We start from the raw sequence: 9,583 nt of genomic DNA, 5'->3' as shown, positions 1-9,583 counted from the left end.
AACAGAATACGGGACATAATTTTGTACGCCGAATTAAGGAGGGTTATTCCTCGGTAATTGGGGCACTCTAGTCTGTGCCCTTTCCTAAAGAGAGGGCAAATGAGGCCGTCCAACCAGCTAGCAGGCATTTTCTCGTCTTCCCATATTTTCGACATAATATGGTGCAGAACTTCATAAAGCTGCTCATTGCCATGTTTGAGAAGTTCAGCCGGGAGCTGGCCCTTCCCCGCAGCCTTATTGTTTTTCAGCTATTTAAAATATTCTTCTTCTATTCATATTCTTTCTTCTTTCTGCGGTGGAATCGTTTTTCGGCTGCTCTTGCTTCCTTGTACCGATCTCTGTTCGATCGAGTACCCGATATTCTGTAGCGGACTCAATAAAAGTACGTCCAACTTGATTGACGGAAAATACAAAATGATTATTTATTACTAATCAACAATTAAAGTAACTAGTAAATTGCTATACAACAGTAGTTCTTGACTTACTACGGTAACCACGGGTGTGGAACACGCGACATCACATCTTCCCCACAAGCTATTGCCGGTTTGGAATGCGCACCATTCTATTGCTTCTAGTGACATATGTTCCATCCTCACGATGAATCTTCGAAACTATCATCCTCTGCCGAGACATATTCATCATCAGGAACAACTACTTGATCTTGATCTCTATCGACAATTTCGCGTCTATCAAAATCATCGGCTTCATAATCGTCATAGCTATATTGCAGCAGCTGATGAGTCCTCCGTATGAACGTACCCAGTTCTATTGCATAGCATTCATAGATATTCACACCTTTTCTTCGAACAATCTTCGCTTTAATCCAACGTTGTATGTCAGGATTTCGATAGTCTCTCGCATAAACAATGTTATTTTTATCATCATTTAGCTTCCAAGTCTTAACAGTATGCCTCACAACATTATCCTTCCACAGGGAATCAAATCTTGTTCTTGTAGAGTTGTGGTGTAGAGACAATATATGATAGATGGAATATATGCGAGTACGGTGTGGTGCAGAAGCCGGCAAGACCCAAAGTTTGACTGAGTTATGAGAGGATTGATACTTATTGAACCAAAGGCAAATTAAAGCCACTACTCTGAGACTCATGCAAGGGACCATGTACTACACATTGAGTTAACATTCTCCTACATCATTTGTTGTACGCTGAACAATATAAAAATAATAACTTACCCTGATCGTTTACGAATAATACTTTGACTATTATATTGGCTTATAGGCCACAATTATTGATGTGTGGTTTAAATTGAAACGAAATGGAGAGCTATTGAGTGGTGCAGAAATTTGTTGATGGGAATCCATTATGATTAAAAGAATGAATAAAATGGGAGAAGTTGGTAATTTATTGTTTTGTATCCTAATTGAGTGTGAAATCGAACAACATCAAACATTTTAAGCATTTCAAAGGATGCTTCGATGCGACATGACAGCAGTCAATCAATATAAACAGATATATTCTGAAAAAAAGTTGATTTTTGGTAGAACAGAGAAGGGATGTAGAGTTGTGGTGTAGAGACAATATATGATAGATGAAATTCCATCTATCATAAATTGTCTCTACACCACAACTCTACAGTTCTTATCTCACGCCCGAACATTAATTTAAATGGAGTTTCGTTGGTAGTACAATGCGGCGTAGCTCGGTGCATTTTAAGATAATTATTCATCAGTGTAGTAAGCGACTTACCACGGGAGGAGCTATCCACAAGCATCTTCTTGAAAGAGTTCTTGAATGTGTTGACTGCGTTTTCTGCTGCACCATTTGAACATGAGCTGTATGGCGCAGAGGTCAAGTGCCGTATTCCTCTCTCCTTACAAAATCCATCGAATTCCGCTGACGTGAAAGATCCACCGTTATCGGACACCAAAACATCACAATTTCCGAATCGACCAAAACAATCTTCAAGTTTCTCTATTGATTCTCTCGTTGACAATGAGCTGACCATGTAGATTTCTACCCATTTTGAAAAACTGTCCGTTATTGCGGATCTTTTCAAAATTTTCCATTTTGCGGATTCCGCAAAGTTCTTCCGCAGCTGTCAAAGTTCTACCGCAGGCAGGCCTGGAAATTTTCAATACACTGAAACAAAAACCTGATATTTGGCGTTGTCATCATAGAATGCCATGCCAAACAGTAGAGAAAAAGTATGAAGTGACAGCTGCGGTAGTTTGAAAATTGTTCCGGAAAGAGGAAAGTTTTCTCTGGAACAGCAATACAATCAAGAAATTCTTCAGAAAAACATATTAAGCTCTTTTAGTGGAATGTATTCAACCGTCTAAGACGAATTAAGTACTGTCCATTTAATTCCACCAGTTAATTTTCGTTATCTTTGCAGATACGTATTTCGACCACAACTGTGTGGTCGTCTTCAGTGTCTCGTACTTGACTTGACAAGTCGTACTTGACAAGTCGAGTCAAGTACGAGACACTGAAGACGACCACACAGTTGTGGTCGAAATACGTATCTGCAAAGATAACGAAAATTAACTGGTGGAATTAAATGGACAGTACTTAATTCGTCTTAGACGGTTGAAGAAATTCTTATTTTCGATGTGCGCTCGCTCAAATGGACGCAGACACAATTTCCATGGTGAAATAGGGACTTTTGCTGTGTCCGGTCTGCACTGGATACATAATTCACATCGCTTACCCATATCTGCTAATGATTTCATCTTAACTATACCCAGATGCGTTGAATGCAATTCTTGCAGCAAAAACTGACGGAGTTCAGTAGGCACCACAATGCGATAGCCCCACATCAGCACACCTTCTTCAACTAAAGTTCCGTTTTTCGCACGTGAAACTTTTTCAGTTTAGTATCTTGCACATTGGTTGGCCAGTCAGACTTTACATATCTAACCACTGGACTTAATACAGCATCCTGTCGACTTTCAATTATCAGCTGTTTCCGTTCTACCAATAACCTTGTCTCCGATTCTATAAACTGCAGGAACATAACGTCTTCATCATTAACATCGTCATTCGCACAGCATTTAACTGGTGACCGCGACAGGAAATCTGCTACCTTGTTGTTGGCGCCCTTGATGTACTTGATTTCATAGTTGTAATTGGCCAAAAAGACGGCCCAACGCTGTAGCATTAGAGTGATTCAAATTTTGACTTTTTCGCTCCCCTGTGCTTAAAAGATTGATTTTGTTATTTTTATAGTACTCACCAAGGAATGTAATTGTCGCTGAAAAATGCGAAAAACAAGCGACAAATGAGAATAGTGATAACTCTTTGTCCTCCTCTGCAGAGGATAAAGACATTGTTGCGTTCCATTTTATTTGCAACAAACATGGAGAGGTAATTGTTGTGAACTTTTCAAACTGCGATAACTTGTATATTTCAGAAGTAAAACACAAATCATGTGTACAGATGGTTAAGTTTATGTCTAAGCTATGATAATTCTAGACAAACATTTGAAAAGGGCGTAACAGCCAAAATTTATTCCTTCTCATTCTTTGTCTACATATATAACCATATATGGGGACGAAGAATCAGAAGGAATAAATTTTGGCTGTTACGCCCTTTTCAAAAGTTGGTCTAGAATTGATACTGATTTAACCAAAAACATCATCGGAAACCGACTACTTCTCAAAATGAGCGACAGGCGATCATTGTCCTATTCTGTTGCAGCAACGCTTATTGCGAGTTGAGTTTGTCCCAACCTTTACAAGAGAGGACAATGTTGTTGTCATTGGAAATGTTGTTATTTTACATTCCTTGATACTCACAAGTTTTAAGCTGATTTGAATGTTATTTGAATGTGCACATGCCATGTGAAAGTTATATGAAAATTACTATGTGAATTGCCGCTTATGAGAAGGATCGTTTCGAGAAGCAGCCCAGAATCTATTTGAATATATTTAACGCGTCGCCATCAGAGAATAGATCCTAAGCTGAAAGTCAGTTGTTGTTGCGAAGCAATCTGATTTTTGTAAGCAAAATTATAAAGCAAACAGAAATGCTCATTATTGATATTGATGTTATTCTTTTACATGTTAAATTGAATTTCCCACAATTCAGTATATCCCTAATAACTTTTGTTGCCAGCATCAAATCGTTTAGCAACAACGACGATATTTTCCCTTGTTAATTTTCCTATGTTGCTAAAGTATTCATACATTGTTAGAGCTTAATGGGCAATGATGGGGAACGGTTTTCACAAAAGTTAATGTTTTCATAGTAATTTTCATACAAGATTCAAACTGCTTGTGCTCAGCCAAATTACATCCAAATTAGCTAAAAATTTAGGACGATTATTAAAACAGCAAATGTCTTCGTTTAAGCATAGGGGAGCAAAAAAGTCAAAATTTGAATCACTCTACTGTAGCATGCCAAACACCATATCCGGAAACACCTTTCTTCCAAATAGCGATACCAAATGTTGAGGATCAGTTAGGATAGTGAAAGATCGTCCCAACAAGTAACCACTCAATCTACGGACGGCATAGTAAACGGCCAATGCTTCAATATCCAGTGGAGCGTACTCTTGTTCATGACTTTTGAGCACTCTTGAAATAAAGGTAATTGGTTTTTGATTTCCATCTGGATAAACTTGCAGCAGCACAGCGCCAACACCTTTGCCCGAAGCTTCCGTCACAAGCACCACCGGTAAATTAGGATTATATGGAACTAGTACATTTTCAGAACAGAGCATGACCTTAGTATTCTCAAACGCATCCTCGCATTCCTGTGTCCAATCATATCTTTCATCCTTCTTCAGCAATCGGTATAGTGGAGCCAGTATAACAGATACATTTGGAATGAACTTGCCGTAATATGTGACCATGCCAAGAAATTCTCGAAGCGTTTTCACATTTGATGGTCGTGGAACATCCATAATTGCTCGCACCTTTTCAGGGTCTTTGTGTAATCCATCGCCATCAACGATGTGTCCTAGAAATTGGAGTCTCAATGCAATCTCTGTTGTGAGTGCGAAGGTTGCCTAAGTTTTGTCCTAAACTGACTAAGTTGGAATTACTTTTCAAAATTTTCTGGGGGGGGGGCACAAGTAGGTCTGGAGGGGGCCAGGCCCCCCCCCGGCCCCCCCTTATTTACGCCAATGATAGTAGATTCCCTTATGCGTACTCCATGCAAGCATTTTCTTCGATTCGTCGTCAAGCACAAGCTGGTTGTAGGCTGATTTCAAGTCTTGCTTTGAAAATAATTTGCCGCCGTTGAGTTTGGCAAACACATCTTCGATCACTGGCATTGGATAATGTTTGTCTTCCAAGAAAGGATTCACAGTCACATCAAATAATTTCTCATAGCAGTCTAACACTGTCTTCTGCAGTTGTTGGTCGTATTTCTTAACTTGCTCAGCATCGATCTTGTTGAACTTGAGATCCAGCAACTCACTGATGAAATCTCGTCCTATCAATGGATTTCTTCCACCTTGAATCACTATTCGTCCAATAGCCTGTCGACCTTGATATTCCAACACAGCATCAAATGCTCCTTTCGGTGTGGCTTCTCCACCAGTGTAGAACACCAGCTTTCCCCGAAATGGTTGTAATGTAAATTCTTCAAACTGGTTCTTGTAAAACTCATCCGAGATAACTATGATAGGTGATCCAGTATCCACCTCAAACTTCGTTTTCCGTCCATTAAGAAACACACAAAATAAGGATCGCTGTAGGCTACATTGTTGACTTCCAAATGGTTCACGATTTTCTCTTTCTTTCCGCAACTTTCTTTAAACTTTTTCGGACAGACCACGGCGATGTGGCTCTTCTCCACACACAGCTTGCATACGTAACTCCTATACTGGCAGTTCTTAAAATCGTGATTGGGCTTCCCACAAGCAAAACAGGTTGCAGATTCTGATTTCTACGTGGACTTCGGGATGTAATTATTCTTCTTCTCAACAATCTTGTTCACCTCTAAAATACCTCGATTTTTCAGCGTAGCTTCGCGTTTAGACGCTATTTTCAACAGACTTTCCAGTGGAATCGCATCATCTTCTTCGCATAAACGCTCGAAAATTGGTCCTGGGCGAAGTCCTGTGACAAAAATGTCCCTAAGTACATGTTCCAAATTCGCAGTTCAAAGATAATCTTCAATCGAACATGCCATTCCTGAACGCTTTCGTCCGCATCTTGACGAGCCCTGTAGAAATTCGTTCTTTCTCGGAAAGTGACAACCGTTGGACAAAATCTTGATCTCAGCAAAGCACATTACTCGTCATATGACTTGGTGTTAGGCTTCGCCGGATGGCAAATATTTTTCACGGTTTGGTAAACTTCCAGCGAAATTGATGTTAAAAGTATAGCGGATTTACGCTCCTCTTCTATATCAACAGCTACGAAGTATTGTTCCAAACGTTCCTGGTACATCTCCCATTGATCTCCCAGGGTAAATCGTGGTAGACCATAACCTTCCATTTTCAAAAACGTAGGTTTGAACTCCAATCGTCGCCAATTATTCTGTATCGGACTAAATAAAAGTACGTCCAACTTGACTGACGGAAAATACAGAATGATTCTTTATTTCTAATCAACAATTAATGTAACTATGAAGTTGCTATACAACAGTAGTTCTTGACCTACTACGGTAACCACGGTTGTGGAACACGCGACACATCGAACCAACCCGTCCTGGTTCGCCTCTGTGCAGCGCCTACCACTTCTCGTGCTGTTGTGCTTACCGTTCCATGGATCGACTCCCATAGATCGTTGATGTTGTCGCTAACGTTGATTGCACTTATCCGTTCGTCGAGCTTCTGACGATACTCAGCCGATACTCCTTCTGCCGACAATCGCTGGATATTGTAACGCATCGTTCGCTGTGATCTTTCGTTCGATACAGTTGACAACCGTGATCGAATTTTACTGACAACGAGATAGTGATCAGAGTCAATGTTCGGACCTCTGAATGTCCACATATCGATAACATCCGAGAAATGGCGCCCATCCACCAGAACATGGTCTATCTGGTTGCAAGTTTCACCATTTGGGTGTCTCCAGGTGTGCTTTCGGATATTCTTTCGTGCAAAGTAGGTGCTACTGATGGCCATCCCTCTGGCAGCAGCAAAATTTACTAGCCGTAGGCCGTTGTCATTGGTAGCGGAGTGAAGGCTCTCCCTACCGATTATGGGACGGAAAAAGTCCTCTCTACCGACCTGAGCGTTAGCGTCTCCGATAACAATTTTCACGTGATGCTTTGGGCACTCTCCATAGGCTTTATCAAGACATTCATAAAACGTGTCCTTCACGTCGTCGGATTTATCGGTTGTCGGTGCGTAAACGTTGATTAGGCTGTAATTGAAGAATTTGCCCCGTATCCTCAACACGCAGATTCGTTCGCTAATGGGTTTCCACCGCATCACTCGCTTCATCTATTTGCCCATCACTATGAATCCAAATCCATGCTCTGCTTTTCCGCCGCCGCTGTGATAGATGTTATATTTGCATGCAGTGTTGGTCGTGGGGTCCACGGCTCGGAATTCACGTTCTCCGGATCTAGGCCATCGGACTTCTTGAATAGCGGCTACGTTCACTCCAACCTTCTGCAGTTCACGAGCCAGAAGGCTCACTCGTCCAGGTTCATTTAGGGTCCTGACATTCCAGGTACCGAGTTTCCAATCATAGTCCGGGTCGGTTCGTAGCCGGGTCGGTTGCCAAAAATAACGTTCTCTATTTCTTCTATCTCCATTTTTCGTGGTATTTGAGAGGCTTCAGTAAGCAACCTTACCGGGGTCGCGTTACCTACATCGCGCTGGTGGGGCTGCCACCTAGGTGACGCGATACAGCATTAATCAGCCGCTGGGTACCAGGTAGACGCTGTTTGAGCCGCATCTCCTGGTGAACAGACGCTCGAGGCGTACCTTCTCACTCTAGCTCACGTATTGATGTTGCATATTATGGACCCGGGGTGGCCATAATAGGCAACCTGGCGCTACATAATTTTAAAATACAAATTTTAGTAGTGCATATGAATGTTTTACCATGTGTTATGTACGAAACGCGATGCTAATATAATAGATAGTGGAATCACGTAAAAACAATTTAATGTTATATATTATTAAGACTCACTCTCTATGTTCGACGATCACTTTTTACGGATTAAAAAAAGGATTGGGTGCAGTCTGGAATCTCGACTGATGTACAAGATGCCCATCTCATATGTTGTACGTAACGACCCCTCCCCATGGCCACTGCGAGTTAGACCGGGACCATCGTCCCTAACCACTAATCCCAAGGCGTCAAGCGACCCGTGCCGAGGGTATGCATGGCCAGGGGGGTGAAATAATAAGCTAGGCCTTTAACGGAGCCTGTGGGGTACCTGGGCACCCTCCACAGTAATTGTCCCTTACCGCGTTATGCTGGGCTCTGGCGTGGTGGACCTCTTTTCCCGAGCAACTCGTGGGACCAAAATGGAAAACCAAGTCAATTCTTCAATTAGTGGTAGTAGTGTAGGCGACAACCCCTTCGCAAGAGGTGGGTTGTTCAGGTCTCCGCCTAGGAGGCCAGAGGCAATAGTCGGCAGCTCAGTGCGCAGCGCCAGCGTGGGTCACTCAACCTTCCTCTCGGCTATAAAAAACGCCGGTAGGGGTTATTGACGGCCCATGGCTTGTGAAGGCGATGAACCGCAAACGCGATGGGCTTTCGGCCTTCGAGGTGGCGACGGAACAGCTGGACGCCATCATCGACTTTGCGTCATCGAAGCATAATATCAGCAAGGACCTCAAGAGGAGCTTGCAGAAACTTCGAAAGTCGATGCTGGACGCCAAGCTGGAGAGGGCGGTCGGGACGGCCAAGTGTAAACCCGTGAAATCGGTGGAGTCGAGGTCTACCCAGACTGAGGCCCAAGGATTCGCGGACTCGGGCAAGGTCGAGTCGACCGAAGGCGTGCCAGCTAAGACGGTGGTGCCAAAGTCTACCCAGACTGAGGCTCAAGTATTTGCTGGTACGTCGAGGGTGACTACTCCAACGGAGCAGACACAAAAACGGGGAGACAGTCTCCAGGGGATGAGCTCCCTGGGGTTGCTCCAAAACGCGGAGGGTTACTACCCCGAACAAGGGTAGTGGGGCTGGGAAGCTGAACCCCGGTCAGGTACCTCCAAAACCGGGGAGGAAGGACCTGGAAAGGTCCGTCCACTCAGGCAAGACGGTGGTAAGGGGTTACGGCAGGCTGAAAGTTCTCAGCCGCACCAGACCAGGGAAATAGAGGAATGACGCCTCCTTGACCCTGGTCAAGAACAAGAGGAAACCGAAGACGTCAAGGGTCGAAAAGAAGGCCCAGGCGAATGAGGGTAGCAAGAAGTCTAGGGTAGGCGCCAATCGCTCCAGGGGCGATGCCCTAGTCATCACGGCGGACGAGGCTAAGTACTCGGATGTTTTGAAGGCGATGAGGAGTGACGTCAAGCTCGGTGAACTCGGCGCCGACGTACGTCGAATAAGACGTACCCGGATGGGCGAGATGATACTCGAGCTGAAGCGGGGCGTCTCGCAAAGGGCGCCGCCTACAAGAAGTTGGCGGAGGAGGTCCTAGGCGAGACGGTCAAGGTGAGGGCACTCACGACGGGGGTGAATCTAAGGGTTAAAGACCTGGACGAG

This window comes from Armigeres subalbatus, chromosome 1 (assembly GCF_024139115.2).
Source record: "Armigeres subalbatus isolate Guangzhou_Male chromosome 1, GZ_Asu_2, whole genome shotgun sequence".
Taxonomy (NCBI): domain Eukaryota; kingdom Metazoa; phylum Arthropoda; class Insecta; order Diptera; family Culicidae; genus Armigeres; species Armigeres subalbatus.
This window is presented reverse-complemented; position numbering follows the sequence as displayed.